Below are 20,070 nucleotides of genomic sequence, written 5' to 3'. Positions count from 1 at the left end.
GTTAAATAGGCGAACACTGTGGAAGTCTCTGTTAAAGGGGCGGACACTGTGAAGGTCACTGTTAAAGGGGCAGCCAGTATGAAGGTCACTGTTAAATGGGCGAACACTGTGGAGGTCACTACTAAAGGGGCGGGCAGTGTGGAGGTCACTGTAAAAAGGGGCAAACACTGCGGAGGTTACTGTTAAAGGCACGGGTACTGTGGAGGTCACTGTTAAAGCGGCTGGTACTGTGGAGGTCACTGTTAACAAGGCAGCCACTATTAAGGTCACTGTTAAAGGTGTGGTCAATGTTAAAGGGGCGGGCACTCTGGAGGTCACTGTTAAAGCGGTGGGCACTGTGTAAGTCACTGTTAAAGAGGCAGGCACTGTAAAGGGGCGGGCACTGTGGAGGTCACTGTTAAAGAGGCGGGCACTGTGAAGTTCACTGTTAAGGGGGTGGGCACTATTAAAGGGCTGGGCACTGTAGAGGTCACTGTTAAAGGGGCGGTCACTATTAAAGGGGAGGGCACTGTGGAGGTCACTGTTAAAGAGGCGGGCACTGTGGAGGTCACTGTTAAAGAGGCGGTCACTATTAAAGGGGAGGGCACTGTGGAGGTCACTGTTAAAGAGGCGGGCACTGTGGAGGTCACTGTTAAAGAGGAGGGCACTGTGGAGGTCGCTGTTAAAGGGGCGGGCACTGTGGAAGTCACTGTTAAAAGGGCGGGCACTGTGAAAGTCACTGTTAAAATGATGAGCACTGTGAAGGTCACTGTTAAAGGGGTGGCTATTATGAAGGTCACTGTTAAAGGGGTGGTAAATGTTAAAGGGGCGGGTACTGTGGAAGTAACTGTTAAAGGGGCAGAAACTATGAAGGTCACTGTTAAAGAGGTGTTCAATGTAAAGGGGCGGGCACTGTGGAGGTCACTGTTAAAGTGGCAGGTACTGTGGAGGTCACTGTTAAAGGGGCAGGCACTGTGGAGGTTACTGTTAAAGGGGCGGGCACTGGGGAGGTCACTGTTGAAAGGGCGGGCACTATTAAAGGGATGGGTGATGTGGAGGTCACTGTTAAAGGGGTGGGCACTGTGGAGGTCACTGTTAAAGGGGCAGTCACTATTAAAGGGGCGGGCACTATGGAGGTCTCTGTTAAAGGGGCAGGCACTGTGGAAGTCACTGTTAAAGGGATGAGCACTGTGAAGGTCACTGTTAAAGGGGCGGCTATTATGAAGGCCACTGTTAAAGGGGTGGTCAATGTTAAAGGGGCGGGCACTGTGGAAGTAACCGTTAAAGCGGTAGCAACTATGAAGGTCACTGTTAAAGGGGTGGTCAATGTAAAGGGGCGGGCACTGTGGAGGTTACTGTTAAAGGGGCGGGCACTGTGGAGGTCACTGTTGAAGGGGTGGGCACTATTAAAGGGATGGGCAATGTGGAGGTCACTGTAAAAGGGGTGGGCACTGTGGAGGTCACTGTTAAAGGGGCGGGCACTATGGAGGTCTCTGTTAAAGGGGCGGGCAGTGTGGAAGTCAATGTTAAAGGGGCTGGCACTGTGAAGGTCACTGTTAAAGGGGTGGTCACTGTTAAAGGGGCAGGCACTGTAGAAGTCACTGTTAAAGGGGCGAGCACTGTGAAGGTCACTGTTAAAGGGACGGCCACTATGAAGGTCACTGTTAAAGTAGTGGTCAATGTTAAAGGGGCGGGCACTGTGGAGGTCATTGATAAAGGGGCAGGTACAGTGGAGGTCACTGTTGAAGGGACAGGTACTATTAAAAGGATGGGCAATGTGGAGGTCACTGTTAAAGTGGAAGGCACTGTGGAAGTCGCTGTTAAAGGGACGGCACTGTGGAAGTCACTGTCAAAGGGGTGGCCACTATGAAGGTCACTGTTACTGAGGTGGCCAATGTTAAAGGGGTGGGAACTGTGGAGGTCACTGTTAAAGGGGCGGGCACTGTGGGAGTCACTGTTAAAGAGGCGGGCACTGTGGAAGCCACTGTTAAAGGGGTGGGCACTGTGAAGGTCACTGTTAAAGGGGCGGCCAGTATGACGGTCACTGTTAAAGGGGGGAACACTGTGGAGGTCACTATTAAAGGGATGGGAAATGTGCAGGTCACTGTTAAAGGGGCAGGCACTGCGGAGGTCACTGTTAAAGGCGCAGGCACTGTGGAAGTCACTGTTAAAGGGGCAGGTACTGTGGTGGTCACTGTTAAAAAGGCAGCCACTATGAAGGTCACTGTTAAAGGGGTGGTCAATGTTAAAGGGCCGGGCACTGTGGAGGTCACTGTTAAAGGGGTGGGCACTGTGTAAGTCACTGTTAAAGGGGCGGCCACTATAAAGCTCACTGTTAAAGGAGTAGACAATGTTAAAGGGACAGGCACAGTGGAGGTCACTGTTAAAGGGGTACTCAATGTTAAAAGGGCGGGCACTGTGGTGGTCAATGTTAAAGGGGCGGGCACTGTGGAGATCACTGTTAAAGAGGCGGACACTGTGGAGTTTACTGTTAAAGAGGCGGGCACTGTGGAGTTCCCTGTTAAAGGGGTGGGCACTATGAACACACTGTTAAAGGGGTGGTCAATGTTAAAGGGGAAGGCACTGTGGAGGTCACTGTTAAAGGGGTGGGCACTATTAAAGCACTGGGCACTGTGGAGGTCACTGTTAAAGGGGCGGGCACTGTGGAGGTCACTGTTAAAGGGGTAGGCACTGTGGAGGTCACTGTTAAAGGGGCGGGTACTGTGGAGGTCACTGTTGAAGGGGCGTCTTGGCAACCACGGGTGAATCTAAATTCCACTCGGTCACGAGGGGAATAGAGAGACAAGAGAAGAAGGTGGGGGTCGCACAATAGGGTAGTATGTTCAATACAAAAATAGAATGATTGAAAGATAAGGGTGCTCACCTTTTAGGGTTGTGCAAATAATAGACACAACTCTATTGTAGACTTATAGGTATATATAGACCTTTGGGATCCAGGAATGCAGCCGCAGAAGAAGTATCTTTGGGATCGGGTGCCCAATCCCCCAAAGGGTGCTTGTAGTAAAGGAAATTCTGGTCAGGCGCAAAATCACTGGTTCAAGCAGGTCTCTGTTGGTGAATCTTCTTTATTTACATAATAAAAATTTGTGCATAGAACTATGCACATATGTTTATTATGTAAATAAAGAAGATTCACCAACAGAGACCTGCTTGAACCAGTGATTTTGCGCCTGACCAGAATTTCCTTTACTACTGTTGAAGGGGCGGGCACTATTAAAGGGACAGGCAATGTGGAGGTCACTGTTAAAGGGAGGGGCACTGTTGAGGTCACTGTTAAAGGGGTGGCCACTATTAAAGGGGCGGCACTATGGAGGTCTCTGTTAAAGGGACAGGCACTGTGGAAGTCACTGTTAAAAGGGCGGGCACTGTGGAGGTCACTGTTAAAGGGGTAGGCACTGTGGAGGTCACTGTTAAAGGGGTGGTCACTGTTAAAGGGGCGGGCACTGTGGAAGTCACTGTTAAAGGGGCAAGCACTGTGAAGGTCACTGTTAAAGGGGCGGCCACTATGAAGGTCACTGTTAAAGGGGTGGTCAATGTTAAAGGGCAGGTACCTTGGAGGTTACTGTTAAAGGGGCGGGCACTGTGGAGGTCACTGTTAAAGGGGCGAACACTGTGGAATTCACTATTAAAGGGGCGGGCACTATGGAGGTCTCTGTTACAGGGGCGGGCACTGTGGAAGTCAGTGTTAAAGGGGCGGGCACTGTGGAGGGCACTGTTAAAGGGGCAGCCACTGTGAAGGTCACTGTTAAAGGGGTGGTCAATGTTAAAGGGGCGGGCACTATGGAGGTCACTGTTAAAGGGGCGAACACTGTGGAAGTCACTATTAAAGGGGCAGGTACTATGGAGGTCTCTGTTACAGGGGCAGGCACTGTGGAAGTCACTGTTAAAGGGGCGGGCACTGTGGAAGTCACTGTTAAAGGGGCAGGCACTGTGGAAGTCACTGTTAAAGGGGCAGGCACTGTGAAGGTCACTGTTAAAGGGGCGGCCACTATGAAGGTCACTGTTAAAGGTGTGGTCAATGTTAAAGGGGCGGACACTGTGAAGGTCTCTGTTAAAGGGGAAGGCACTGTCGAAGTCACTGTTAAAGGGGCGGGCATTGTGAAGGTCACTGTTAAAGGGGCGGCCACTATGAAGGTCACTGTTAAAGGGGTGGTCAATGTTAAAGGGGTGGGCTTTGTGGAGGTCATTGTTAAAGGGGCAGGAACTGTGGAGGTCACTGTCAAAGGGGCGGGCACTGTGGAGGTCACTGTTGAAGGGGCGTGCACTATTAAAGGGACGGGCAATGTGGAGGTCACTGTTAAAGGGGGGGTGTACTGTGGAGGTCACTGTTAAAGGGGCGGGCATTGTGGAGGTCACTGTTAAAGCGGTGAACACTGTGAAAGTCACTATTAAAGGGGTAGGCACTATGGAGGTCTATGTTAAAGGCACGGGCACTGTGGAAGTCACTGTTAAAGGGGCGGGCACTGTGATGTCACTGTTATATGGGCAGCCACTGTGAAGGTCACTGTTAAAGGGGTGGTCAATGTTAAAGGGGCGGGCACTGTGGAGGTCACTGTTAAAGGGGCAGGTACAGTGGAGGTCACTGTTAAAGGGGCGGGCACTCTGGAGGTCACTGTTAAAGGGGCGGGTACTGTGGAGGTCACTGTTAAAGGGGCGGTCACTATTAAAGGGGCGAGCACTGTGGAGGTCACTGTTAAAGGGGCAGCCACTATGAAGGTCACTGTTAAAGGGATAGCCAATGTTAAAGGGGTGGGCACTGGGGAGGTCACTGTTAAAGGGGTGGGCACTGTGGAAGTCACTGTTAAAGGGGCGGGCACTGTGGAGGTCACTGTTAAAGGGGCGGCCACTATGAAAGTCACTGTTATGGGGTGGCCAATGTTAAAGGGGTGGGCACTGTGGAGGTCACTGTTAAAGGGGCGGGCACTGTGGAAGTCACTGTTAAAGTGGCGGGCACTGTGGAAGCCACTGTTAAAGGGGCGGGCACTGTGAAGGTCACTGTTTAAGGTGCAGCCACTATGAAGGTCACTGTTAAATGGGTGGTCAATGTTAAAGGGGCGGGCACTGTGGAGGTCACTGTTAAAGGGGTGGGCACTGTGTAGGTCACTGTTAAAGGGGCGAACACTATGGAGGTCACTGTTAAAGGGGTGGGCATTGTGGAGATCACAGTTAAAGGGGCGGGCACTGTGGAGGTCACTGTTATGGGGGAAATTGTTGATATCTTTTTACGACGCACGGAAACATTAAAAATTAAATAGAATAAATATACCCGTGCGAAGCCGGGTCTTTCTGCTAGTCTCTTATATATATAAAAATGAGTTTCTGTTTGTTTGTCTGTCTGTTCTTTATGAGCGATCAAATAACTGGACCGATCTTCACCAAATTTGGCATATGGGTACATCCGTGTCCAGGAAGGTTTTAGACCGGGTCTCAGCTCTCTAGGACTTACCTTTCTTGAGGTATTCCCAAAAAATCCAAATATGGCATCACATGACCTGCATTAACCAATAGGGGCCTGCAGGTGTTTCTCCTTATATCCCAAGACTATAGTTATAATGAAAGTCATATATAATACTATAGTGATGGTGACTGGTATATAAAATACTAATAGTGATGACTTGTATTAATAAAACTATAGTGATGGTGACTGGTATAACACTAAGGCTCCATTCACACATCCACATTTCCGTTCCGCACTGCTGGATCCGCAATTCCGATCCCGAAAAAATAGAACATGTCCTATTCTTGTCCGCAATAGCGGACAAGAATAGGCATATTCTATTAGTGCCGGCGATGTGCGGTCCGCAAAATGCGGAACACACATTGCCGGTTTCCGTGTTTTGCGGATCCGCAAAACACACACGGATGTGTGAATGGACCCTTATATGGATGGTGAATGGTATTAATACCACTAATAGTGATGATGACTGGTATTAGTAACACAATAGTGATGATTGCTGCTATTAATAACATTATACTGATGGCAACTGGTATTAATAACACTAATAGTGATGGTGACTAGTATTAGTAACACTATAGTGATGAGGACTGACACTTTAACCACTAATAGTGATGGTGACTAGTATATATAATACTATAGTGATGATGACTGGTATTAATAATACTAATAGTAATGAGGACAAGTACATATAATATTATAGTGATGATGACTGGTGTATATATAACACTAATAGTGATGAGGACTGGCACTAATACCACTAATAGTGATGGTGACTAGTATATACAATATTATAGTGATGACTGGTATTAATACCACTATACTGATGGTGACTGGTACTAATAACACTAATAGTGACGATGATTGGTATAAGTAACACAATAGTGATGATGTCTGGTATTAATACCAATATACTGATGATGACTGGTATTAATAACACTAATAGGGATGATGACCAGTATTAATAATACTTATAGTGATGGTGACTGGTATATATAACACTAATAGTGATGATGACCAGTATTAATAATACTTATAGTGATGATGACTGGTATATACACTCATACTAATACGGTGTTGGACCCCCTTTTGCCTTCAGAACTGCCTTAATTCTACGTGGCATTGATTCAACAAGGTGCTGATAGCATTCTTTAGAAATGTTGCCCCATATTGATAGGATAGCATCTTGCAGTTGATGGAGATTTGAGGGATGCACATCCAGGGCACGAAGCTCCCGTTCCACCACATCCCAAAGATGCTCTATTGGGTTGAGATCTGGTGACTGTGGGGGCCATTTTAGTACAGTGAACTCATCGTCATGTTCAAGAAACCAATTTGAAATGATTCGAGCTTTGTGACATGGTGCATTATCCTGCTGGAAGTAGCCAGAGGATGGATACATGTTCTTATTCTGTTTACGCCAAATTCGGACTCTACCATTTGAATGTCTCAACAGAAATCGAGACTCTTTAGACCAGGCAACATTTTTCCAGTCTTCAACAGTCCAATTTTGGTGAGCTCGTGCAAATTGTAGCCTCTTTTTCCTATTTGTAGTGGAGATGAGTGGTACCCGGTGGGGTCTTCTGCTGTTGTAGCCCATCCGCCTCAAGGTTGTGCGTGTTGTGGCTTCACAAATGCTTTGCTGCATACCTCGGTTGTAACGAGTGGTTATTTCAGTCAACGTTGCTCTTCTATCAGCTTGAATCAGTCGGCCCATTCTCCTCTGACCTCTAACATCCACAAGGCATTTTCACCCACAGGACTGCCGCATACTGGATGTTTTTCCCTTTTCACACCATTCTTTGTAAACCCTAGAAATGGTTGTGCGTGAAAATCCCAGTAACTGAGCAGATTGTGAAATACTCAGACCGGCCCGTCTGGCACCAACAACCATGCCACGCTCAAAATTGCCTAAATCACCTTTCTTTCCCATTCTGACATTCAGTTTGGAGTTCAGGAGATTGTCTTGACCAGGACCACCCCCCTAAATGCATTGAAGCAACTGCCATGTGATTGGTTGACTAGATAATTGCATTAATGAGAAATAGAACAGGTGTTCCTAATAATTCTTTGGTGAGTGTATAACACTAATAGTGATGAGGACTGGCACTAATACCACTAATAGTGATGGTGATTAGTATATATAATACTATAGTGATGAGGACTGGTATTAATAACACTAATAGTGATGAGGACTGGCACTAATACCACTTATAGTGATGGTGACTGGTATATATAATACTATAGTGATGAGGACTGGTATTAATAACACTAAGGGTACTTTCACACTTGCAGCAGAGGATTCCAGCAGGCAGTTCCATCGCCGAAACTGCCTGCCGGATCCGGCAATCCGGACGCAAACGGATGCGTTTGTGAGACGGATGCGGATCCGTCTCACAAATGCATTGCAATACCGGATCTGTCTTTCCGGTTGTCATCCGGAAAAACGAATCTGGTATTTATTTTTTTTTCTAATTTTTTGAGTACTTTCACACTTGCGGCAGACGTACGCAAACTGATAGCATTTCTCAGACGGATCAGGATCTTGATCCGTCTGACAAATGCATTGAAATGCCGGATCCGTCTCCGGAAAAACGGATCCGGCATTTATTTTTTTACACATTTTTTGCGGTCTGAGCATGCACAGACCGCAAAAACTGATCCCTTTTGCCGAAACACTCGGCATTAATGCATTTCAATGGAAAAAAATGCTGTATCCGGCATTCAGGCAAGTGTTCAGTTTTTTGGGGCCGGAGATAAAACTGTAGCATGCTGCGGTATTATCTCCGTCCTGAACAGGCAAAAAGACTGAACTGAAGACATCCTGAACGGATTACTCTCCATTCAGAATGCCTGGGGATATACCTGATCAGTTCTTTTCCGGTATAGAGCCCCTAGGACGAAACTCAATGCCGGAAAAGAATAAAGCTAGTGTGAAAGTACCCTAAAAGGTCTGCGCATGCGCAGTCCGCAAAACCGGATCCGTTTTGCAGGATCACTTGGGAATGAATGCCTTATCCGGCATTCCGGCAAGTGTTCAGGATTTTCCGGTATAGAGCCCCTAGGACGAAACTCAATGCCGGAAAAGAATAACACTAGTGTGAAAGTACCCTAAAAGGTCTGCGCATGCGGGGTCCACTAAACCGGATCTGAACTGAAGACATCCTGAACGGAATGCTCTCCATTCAGAATGCATTTGGATAAAACTGATCAGTTCTTTTCCGATATTGAGCCCCTAGGAAGGAACTCAATACCAGAAAACAAAAAAACGCTAGTGTGAAAGTACCCTTAATAGCGATGAGGATTGGTACATATAATATTATAGTGATGATGACTGGCACTAACACCACTAAAAGTGATAAAGAACTGGCACTAATACCACTAATAGTGATGGTGATTAGTATATATAATACTATAGTGATGAGGACTGGTATTAATACCACTAATAGTGATGAGGACTGGTATTAATACCACTAATAGTGATGAGGACTGGTACATATAATACTATAGTGATGATGACTGGCACTAACACCACTTATAGTGATAAAGAACGGGCACTAATACCACTAATAGTGATGGTAACTAGTATATATAATACTATAGTGATGATGACTGGCACATATAATATTATAGTGATGATGACTGGCACTAACACCACTTATAGTGATAAAGAACTGGCACTAATACCACTAATAGTGATGGTGATTAGTATATATAATACTATAGTGATGAGGACTGGTATTAATACCACTAATAGTGATGAGGACTGGTACATATAATACTATAGTGATGATGACTGGCACTAAAACCACTAATAGTGATAAATAACTGGCACTAATACCACTAATAGTGATGGTTATTAGTATATATAATACTATAGTGATAAGGACTGGCACATATAATACTATAGTGATGATAACTGGCACTAACACCACTAATAGTGATAAAGTACTGGCACTAATACCACTAATAGTGATGAGGACTGGTATATATAATACTATAGTGATGAGGACTGGCACATATAATACTATAGTGATGATGACTGGCACTAACACCACTAATAGTTATAAAGAACTGGCACTAATACCACTAATAGTGATGAGGACTGGTATATATAATACTATAGTGATGAGGACTGGCACATATAATATTATAGTGATGATGACTGGTACATATAATACTATAGTGATGATGACTGGCACTAATACCACTAATAGTGATGATGACTGGCACTAACACCACTAATAGTGATGAGGACTGGCACATATAATACTATAGTGATGAGGACTGGCACTAATACCACTAATAGTGATGAGGACTGGCACATATAATACTATAGTGATGAGGACTGGCACTAACACCACTGATAGTGATGAGGACTAATACATATAATACTATAGTGATGAGGACTGGCACATATAATACTATAGTGATGAGGACTGGCACTAATACCACTAATAGTGATGAGGACTGGTACATATAATATTATAGTGATGAGGACTGGCACTAATACAACTAATAGTGATGAGGACTGGCACATATAATACTATAGTGATGAGGACTGGCACTAACACCACTAATAGTGATGAGGACTGGCACATATAATACTATAGTGATGAGGACTGGCACTAACACCACTAATAGTGATGAGGACTGGCACATATAATACTATAGTGATGAGGACTGGCACTAACACCACTAATAGTGATGAGGACTGGCACATATAATACTATAGTGATGAGGACTGGCACTAATACCACTAATAGTGATGAGGACTGGCACATATAATACTATAGTGATGAGGACTGGCACTAACACCACTAATAGTGATGAGGACTGGCACATATAATACTGTAGTGATGATGACTGGCACTAATACCACTAATAGTGATGAGGACTGGTACATATAATATTATAGTGATGAGGACTGGCACTAATACCACTAATAGTGATGAGGACTGGTACATATAATACTGTAGTGATGAGGACTGGCACTAATACCACTAATAGTGATGAGGACTGGTACATATAATATTATAGTGATGATGACTGGCACTAATACCACTAATAGTGATGAGGACTGGTACATATAATACTATAGTGATGATGACTGGCACTAATACCACTAATAGTGATGAGGACTGGTACATATAATACTATAGTGATGAGGACTGGCACTAATACCACTAATAGTGATGAGGACTGGTACATATAATACTATAGTGATGATGACTGGCACTAATACCACTAATAGTGATGAGGACTGGCACATATAATACTATAGTGATGAGGACTGGCACTAACACCACTAATAGTGATGAGGACTGGCACATATAATACTATAGTGATGAGGACTGGTACTAACACCACTAATAGTGCTAAAGAACTGGCACTAATACCACTAATAGTGATGGTGATTAGTATATATAATACTATAGTGATGAGGACTGGCACTAATACCACTAATAGTGATGAGGACTGGCACATATAATACTATAGTGATGGCACTGGCACTAACACCACTAATAGTGATAAGGACTGGCACATATAATACTATAGTGATGAGGACTGGCACTAACACCACTGATAGTGATGAGGACTGGTACATATAATACTATAGTGATGAGGACTGGCACATATAATACTATAGTGATGAGGACTGGCACTAACACCACTAATAGTGATGAGGACTGGCACATATAATACTATAGTGATGAGGACTGGCACTAATACCACTAATAGTAATGAGGACTGGCACATATAATACTATAGTGATGAGGACTGGCACTAACACCACTAATAGTGATGAGGACTGGCACATATAATACTATAGTGATGATGACTGGCACTAATACCACTAATAGTGATGAGGACTAGTACATATAATATTATAGTGATGAGGACTGGCACTAATACCACTAATAGTGATGAGGACTGGTACATATAATACTGTAGTGATGAGGACTGGCACTAATACCACTAATAGTGATGAGGACTGGTACATATAATATTATAGTGATGATGACTGGCACTAATACCACTAATAGTGATGAGGACTGGTACATATAATACTATAGTGATGATGACTGGCACTAATACCACTAATAGTGATGAGGACTGGTACATATGATACTATAGCGATGAGGACAGGCACTAATACCACTAATAGTGATGAGGACTGGTACATATAATACTATAGTGATGATGACTGGCACTAATACCACTAATAGTGATGAGGACTGGCACATATAATACTATAGTGATGAGGACTGGCACTAACACCACTAATAGTGATGAGGACTGGCACATATAATACTATAGTGATGAGGACTGGTACTAACACCACTAATAGTGCTAAAGAACTGGCACTAATACCACTAATAGTGATGGTGATTAGTATATATAATACTATAGTGATGAGGACTGGCACTAATACCACTAATAGTGATGAGGACTGGCACATATAATACTATAGTGATGGCACTGGCACTAACACCACTAATAGTGATGAGGACTGGCACATATAATACTATAGTGATGAGGACTGGCACTAACACCACTGATAGTGATGAGGACTGGTACATATAATACTATAGTGATGAGGACTGGCACATATAATACTATAGTGATGAGGACTGGCACTAATACCACTAATAGTTATGAGGACTGGTACATATAATATTATAGTGATGAGGACTGGCACTAATACCACTAATAGTGATGAGGACTGGCACATATAATACTATAGTGATGAGGACTGGCACTAACACCACTAATAGTGATGAGGACTGGCACATATAATACTATAGTGATGAGGACTGGCACTAACACCACTAATAGTGATGAGGACTGGCACATATAATACTATAGTGATGAGGACTGGCACTAACACCACTAATAGTGATGAGGACTGGCACATATAATACTATAGTGATGAGGACTGGCACTAATACCACTAATAGTGATGAGGACTGGCACATATAATACTATAGTGATGAGGACTGGCACTAACACCACTAATAGTGATGAGGACTGGCACATATAATACTATAGTGATGATGACTGGCACTAATACCACTAATAGTGATGAGGACTGGTACATATAATATTATAGTGATGAGGACTGGCACTAATACTACTAATAGTGATGAGGACTGGTACATATAATACTGTAGTGATGAGGACTGGCACTAATACCACTAATAGTGATGAGGACTGGTACATATAATACTATAGTGATGATGACTGGCACTAATACCACTAATAGTGATGAGGACTGGTACATATAATACTATAGTGATGAGGACTGGCACTAATACCACTAATAGTGATGAGGACTGGCACATATAATACTATAGTGATGAGGACTGGCACTAATACCGCTAATAGTGATGGTGATTAGTATATATAATACTATAGTGATGAGGACTGGTATTAATACCACTAATAGTGATGAGGACTGGTACATATATTACTATAGTGATGATGACTGGCACTAAAACCACTAATAGTGATAAATAACTGGCACTAATACCACTAATAGTGATGGTTATTAGTATATATAATACTATAGTGATAAGGACTGGCACATATAATACTATAGTGATGATAACTGGCACTAACACCACTAATAGTGATAAAGTACTGGCACTAATACCACTAATAGTGATGAGGACTGGTATATATAATACTATAGTGATGAGGACTGGCACATATAATACTATAGTGATGATGACTGGCACTAACACCACTAATAGTTATAAAGAACTGGCACTAATACCACTAATAGTGATGAGGACTGGTATATATAATACTATAGTGATGAGGACTGGCACATATAATATTATAGTGATGATGACTGGTACATATAATACTATAGTGATGATGACTGGCACTAATACCACTAATAGTGATGATGACTGGCACTAACACCACTAATAGTGATGAGGACTGGCACATATAATACTATAGTGATGAGGACTGGCACTAATACCACTAATACTGATGAGGACTGGCACATATAATACTATAGTGATGAGGACTGGCACTAACACCACTGATAGTGATGAGGACTGGTACATATAATACTATAGTGATGAGGACTGGCACATATAATACTATAGTGATGAGGACTGGCACTAATACCACTAATAGTGATGAGTACTGGTACATATAATATTATAGTGATGAGGACTGGCACTAATACCACTAATAGTGATGAGGACTGGCACATATAATACTATAGTGATGAGGACTGGCACTAACACCACTAATAGTGATGAGGACTGGCACATATAATACTATAGTGATGAGGACTGGCACTAACACCACTAATAGTGATGAGGACTGGCACATATAATACTATAGTGATGAGGACTGGCACTAATACCACTAATAGTGATGAGGACTGGCACATATAATACTATAGTGATGAGGACTGGCACTAACACCACTAATAGTGATGAGGACTGGCACATATAATACTGTAGTGATGAGGACTGGCACTAATACCACTAATAGTGATGAGGACTGGTACATATAATATTATAGTGATGATGACTGGCACTAATACCACTAATAGTGATGAGGACTGGTACATATAATACTATAGTGATGAGGACTGGCACTAATACCACTAATAGTGATGAGGACTGGTACATATAATACTATAGTGATGATGACTGGCACTAATACCACTAATAGTGATGAGGACTGGCACATATAATACTATAGTGATGAGGACTGGCACTAATACCACTAATAGTGATGAGGACTGGTACATATAATACTATAGTGATGAGGACTGGCACTAATACCACTAATAGTGATGAGGACTGGTACATATAATACTATAGTGATGATGACTGGCACTAATACCACTAATAGTGATGAGGACTGGCACATATAATACTATAGTGATGAGGACTGGCACTAACACCACTAATAGTGATGAGGACTGGCACATATAATACTATAGTGATGAGGACTGGTACTAACACCACTAATAGTGCTAAAGAACTGGCACTAATACCACTAATAGTGATGGTGATTAGTATATATAATACTATAGTGATGAGGACTGGCACTAATACCACTAATAGTGATGAGGACTGGCACATATAATACTATAGTGATGGCACTGGCACTAACACCACTAATAGTGATGAGGACTGGCACATATAATACTATAGTGATGAGGACTGGCACTAACACCACTGATAGTGATAAGGACTGGTACATATAATACTATAGTGATGAGGACTGGCACATATAATACTATAGTGATGAGGACTGGCACTAACACCACTAATAGTGATGAGGACTGGCACATATAATACTATAGTGATGAGGACTGGCACTAATACCACTAATAGTGATGAGGACTGGCACATATAATACTATAGTGATGAGGACTGGCACTAACACCACTAATAGTGATGAGGACTGGCACATATAATACTATAGTGATGATGACTGGCACTAATACCACTAATAGTGATGAGGACTGGTACATATAATATTATAGTGATGAGGACTGGCACTAATACCACTAATAGTGATGAGGACTGGTACATATAATACTGTAGTGATGAGGACTGGCACTAATACCACTAATAGTGATGAGGACTGGTACATATAATATTATAGTGATGATGACTGGCACTAATACCACTAATAGTGATGAGGACTGGTACATATAATACTATAGTGATGATGACTGGCACTAATACCACTAATAGTGATGAGGACTGGTACATATAATACTATAGTGATGAGGACTGGCACTAATACCACTAATAGTGATGAGGACTGGTACATATAATACTATAGTGATGATGACTGGCACTAATACCACTAATAGTGATGAGGACTGGCACATATAATACTATAGTGATGAGGACTGGCACTAACACCACTAATAGTGATGAGGACTGGCACATATAATACTATTGTGATGAGGACTGGTACTAACACCACTAATAGTGCTAAAGAACTGTCACTAATACCACTAATAGTGATGGTGATTAGTATATATAATACTATAGTGATGAGGACTGGCACTAATACCACTAATAGTGATGAGGACTGGCACATATAATACTATAGTGATGGCACTGGCACTAACACCACTAATAGTGATGAGGACTGGCACATATAATACTATAGTGATGAGGACTGGCACTAACACCACTGATAGTGATGAGGACTGGTACATATAATACTATAGTGATGAGGACTGGCACATATAATACTATAGTGATGAGGACTGGCACTAATACCACTAATAGTGATGAGGACTGGTACATATAATATTATAGTGATGAGGACTGGCACTAATACCACTAATAGTGATGAGGACTGGCACATATAATACTATAGTGATGAGGACTGGCACTAACACCACTAATAGTGATGAGGACTGGCACATATAATACTATAGTGATGAGGACTGGCACTAACACCACTAATAGTGATGAGGACTGGCACATATAATACTATAGTGATGAGGACTGGCACTAATACCACTAATAGTGATGAGGACTGGCACATATAATACTATAGTGATGAGGACTGGCACTAATACCACTAATAGTGATGAGGACTGGTACATATAATACTGTAGTGATGAGGACTGGCACTAATACCACTAATAGTGATGAGGACTGGTACATATAATACTATAGTGATGATGACTGGCACTAATACCACTAATAGTGATGAGGACTGGCACATATAATACTATAGTGATGAGGACTGGCACTAACACCACTAATAGTGATGAGGACTGGCACATATAATACTATAGTGATGAGGACTGGCACTAATACCACTAATAGTGATGAGGACTGGTACATATAATATTATAGTGATGATGACTGGCACTAATATCACTAATAGTGATGAGGACTGGTACATATAATACTATAGTGATGAGGACTGGCACTAATACCACTAATAGTGATGAGGACTGGCACATATAATACTATAGTGATGGCACTGGCACTAACACCACTAATAGTGATGAGGACTGGCACATATAATACTATAGTGATGAGGACTGGCACTAACACCACTGATAGTGATGAGGACTGGTACATATAATACTATAGTGATGAGGACTGGCACACTTAATACTATAGTGATGAGGACTGGCACTAACACCACTAATAGTGATGAGGACTGGCACATATAATACTATAGTGATGAGGACTGGTACTAACACCACTAATAGTGCTAAAGAACTGGCACTAATACCACTAATAGTGATGGTGATTAGTATATATAATACTATAGTGATGAGGACTGGCACTAATACCACTAATAGTGATGAGGACTGGCACATATAATACTATAGTGATGGCACTGGCACTAACACCACTAATAGTGATGAGGACTGGCACATATAATACTATAGTGATGAGGACTGGCACTAATACCACTAATAGTGATGAGGACTGGTACATATAATATTATAGTGATGATGACTGGCACTAATATCACTAATAGTGATGAGGACTGGTACATATAATACTATAGTGATGAGGACTGGCACTAATACCACTAATAGTGATGAGGACTGGTACATATAATACTATAGTGATGATGACTGGCACTAATACCACTAATAGTGATGAGGACTGGCACATATAATACTATAGTGATGAGGACTGGTACTAACACCACTAATAGTGATGAGGACTGGCACATATAATACTATAGTGATGAGGACTGGCACTAATACCACTAATAGTGATGAGGACTGGCACATATAATACTATAGTGATGGCACTGCCACTAACACCACTAATAGTGATGAGGACTGGCACATATAATACTATAGTGATGAGGACTGGCACTACCATAGTGAGAATGTAAACTTCCATGTGCAGCAGAGGCTGGGTGCTGGAGGAGCTCTGCCCTTCGCCTTGGCTGCTCCCTCTAGTCCTTCTCTGAGGGGGTCTCCGGCATAGCCCCGCCCCCTCCCACATCAGTGTGTGCTCCTTAACCCCTTGCTCCGCAGTCCGCGCTGCAGCTCCAGTACCGGCAGCACAGGCTCGGAGCTCGGGGAGGGCGCTCAGGCTCTGCCTCTCCCCCATTATTAAGCAGCCCCATGGTTCCTTCTCCCTGAGTTACAAGTGATGCTGTGCAGAGGCTGAGGAGGTCCATCTACTGTGCAGGAGGAGGAGTGACAGCACAGTACCACAGCCGGCGCTCTGCCCAGCGGCCACTCACTCAGGAGGCTCACCCCGCGGACACCTCGCCCGGCCGGTAAGGACACGAGGACCTCTGCCGTCCTCCTCCGTGCTGTGACTAGGGCTTCTGCTGTAGAAAGTTGCTGGCTGCTTGGCAGGTTATTGAAGGTCACCTCACTCGGAGGGATGCCCGGTGCCCTGCACGGCTGGCGGCAGCGGACACGCGTGCACTGGTCACACTCAGCTGCCTGCGAGATATGTGTATGGGTGCTGCCGCTGAGGTGTCATGTCATGGGATACTGCTGTACTAATAGCAATGGCTGACCTAGGGGGCTGACTGCTAGAGGGGTCTCCAGCCGGGAACTGGGCACCAGGTATGTCCCCTCTAGTCACCTTACTGTACCCCCTATGGATAAACTAGTGGAACTAGGTATGTCCCCATGATCACCTTACTGTACCCCCTATGCATGAAGCTAGTGGGAAGAAGTATGCCCCCTGTAGTCACCTTACTATACCCCCTATGGATAAAGCTAGTGGAACTAGGTATGCCCCCCATATACATGTAGCTATGCCCCCCATAGTCACCTTTACTATAACCCCTATGGATAAAGCTAGTGGGACCAGGTATGTCCCCTGTAGTCACCTTACTATACCCCTATGGATGAAGCTAGTGGGAAGAAGTATGCCCCCATAAGGATCCTACTATACCCCCTATAGATGAAGTTAATGGAACTAGGTATGACCCCCATATACATGTAGCTATGCCCCCCATAGTCACCTTACTATACCCCCTATGGATGAAGCTAAGGGGACAGGTATGTCCCCTATAGTCACTATACCTTACTATACCCCCTATGGATTAGACTGTTGGTGGAGTAAGATAATATACTTTAGTAACATTAATGCTGTGATATGATACCTGGTGCTCCTGGGGGTGTATAGATGGGACATTACTGATATCATACCTGGTGCTCCTGGGGGTGTATAGATGGGACATTACTGATATCATACCTGGTGCTGCTGGGGGTGTATAGATGGGACATTACTGATATCATACCTGGTGCTCCTGGGGGTGTATAGATGGGACATTACTGATATCATACCTGGTGCTGCTGGGGGTGTATAGATGGGACATTACTGATATCATACCTGGTGCTCCTGGGGGTGTATAGATGGGACATTATGGATATGATACCTGGTGCTCCTGGGGGTGTATAGATGGGACATTACTGATATCATACCTGGTGCTCCTGGGGGTGTATAGATGGGACATTATGGATATGATACCTGGTGCTCCTGGGTTTGTATAGATGGGACATTACTGATATCATACCTGGTGCTCCTGGGTTTGTATAGATGGGACATTACTGATATCATACCTGGTGCTCCTGGGGGTGTATAGATGGGACATTATGGATATGATACCTGGTGCTCCTGGGGGTGTAAAGATGGGGCATTACTGATATCATACCTGGTGCTGCTGGGGGTATATAGATAGGACATTACTGATATCATACCTGGTGCTCCTGGGGGTGTATAGATGGGACATTACTGATATCATTTCTGGTGCTCCTGGGGGTGTATAGATGGGACATTATGGATATCATACCTGGTGCTCCTGGGGGTGTATAGATGGGACATTACTGATATCATTTCTGGTGCTCCTGGGGGTGTATAGATGGGACATTATGGATATCATACCTGGTGCTCCTGGGGGTGTATAGATGGGACATTATGGATATCATACCTGGTGCTCCTGGGGGTGTATAGATGGGACATTACTGATATCATACCTGGTGCTGCTGGGGGTGTATAGATGGGTCATTACTGATATCATACCTGGTGCTCCTGGGGGTGTATAGATGGGACATTTTGGATATCATACCTGGTGCTCCTGGCGGTGTATAGATGGGACATTTTGGATATCATACCTGGTGCTCCTGGGGGTGTATAGATAGGACATTACTGATATCATACCTGGTGCTCCTGGGGGTGTATAGATGGGACATTACTAATATCATACCTGGTGCTCCTGGGGGTGTATAGATAGGACATTACTGATATCATACCTGGTGCTCCTGGGGGTGTATAGATAGGACATTACTGATATCATACTTGGTGCTCCTGGGGGTGTATAGATGGGACATTATGGATATGATACCTGGTGCTCCTGGGGGTGTATAGATGGGACATTACTGATATCATACCTGGTGCTCCTGGGGGTGTATAGATGGGACATTACTGATATCATACCTGGTGCTCCTGGGGGTGTATAGATAGGACATTACTGATATCATACCTGGTGCTCCTGGGGGTGTATAGATGGGACATTATGGATATGATACGATGTTATTATATATATATATATCTCATAGATGTGATCTCTGCTCTTCTGAGTCACTTTGCTTTGCCTATAGATAT

The 20,070-nt window shown here is 43.5% G+C and overlaps 1 protein-coding gene across 1 annotated transcript in view; it reads left to right on the top strand.

Annotated features, from left to right (window-relative positions):
* The first annotated feature begins 17,610 nt into the window (after positions 1 to 17,610).
* The window catches only part of LOC121001695 (cadherin-6-like), a 393,550-nt gene continuing 391,090 nt past the window's right edge, over positions 17,611 to 20,070 (top strand). The window contains exon 1 of the mRNA XM_040432869.1: positions 17,611 to 17,725. The gene's annotated coding sequence lies outside the window, so the exon portion shown is untranslated. The remainder of the gene's footprint in view (positions 17,726 to 20,070) is intronic.

This window comes from Bufo bufo, chromosome 5, assembly GCF_905171765.1.
Source record: "Bufo bufo chromosome 5, aBufBuf1.1, whole genome shotgun sequence".
Taxonomy (NCBI): Eukaryota; Metazoa; Chordata; class Amphibia; order Anura; family Bufonidae; genus Bufo; species Bufo bufo.
Note: the sequence above shows the minus strand (reverse complement) of the source record. Positions and strands in the feature narration are given on the sequence as shown.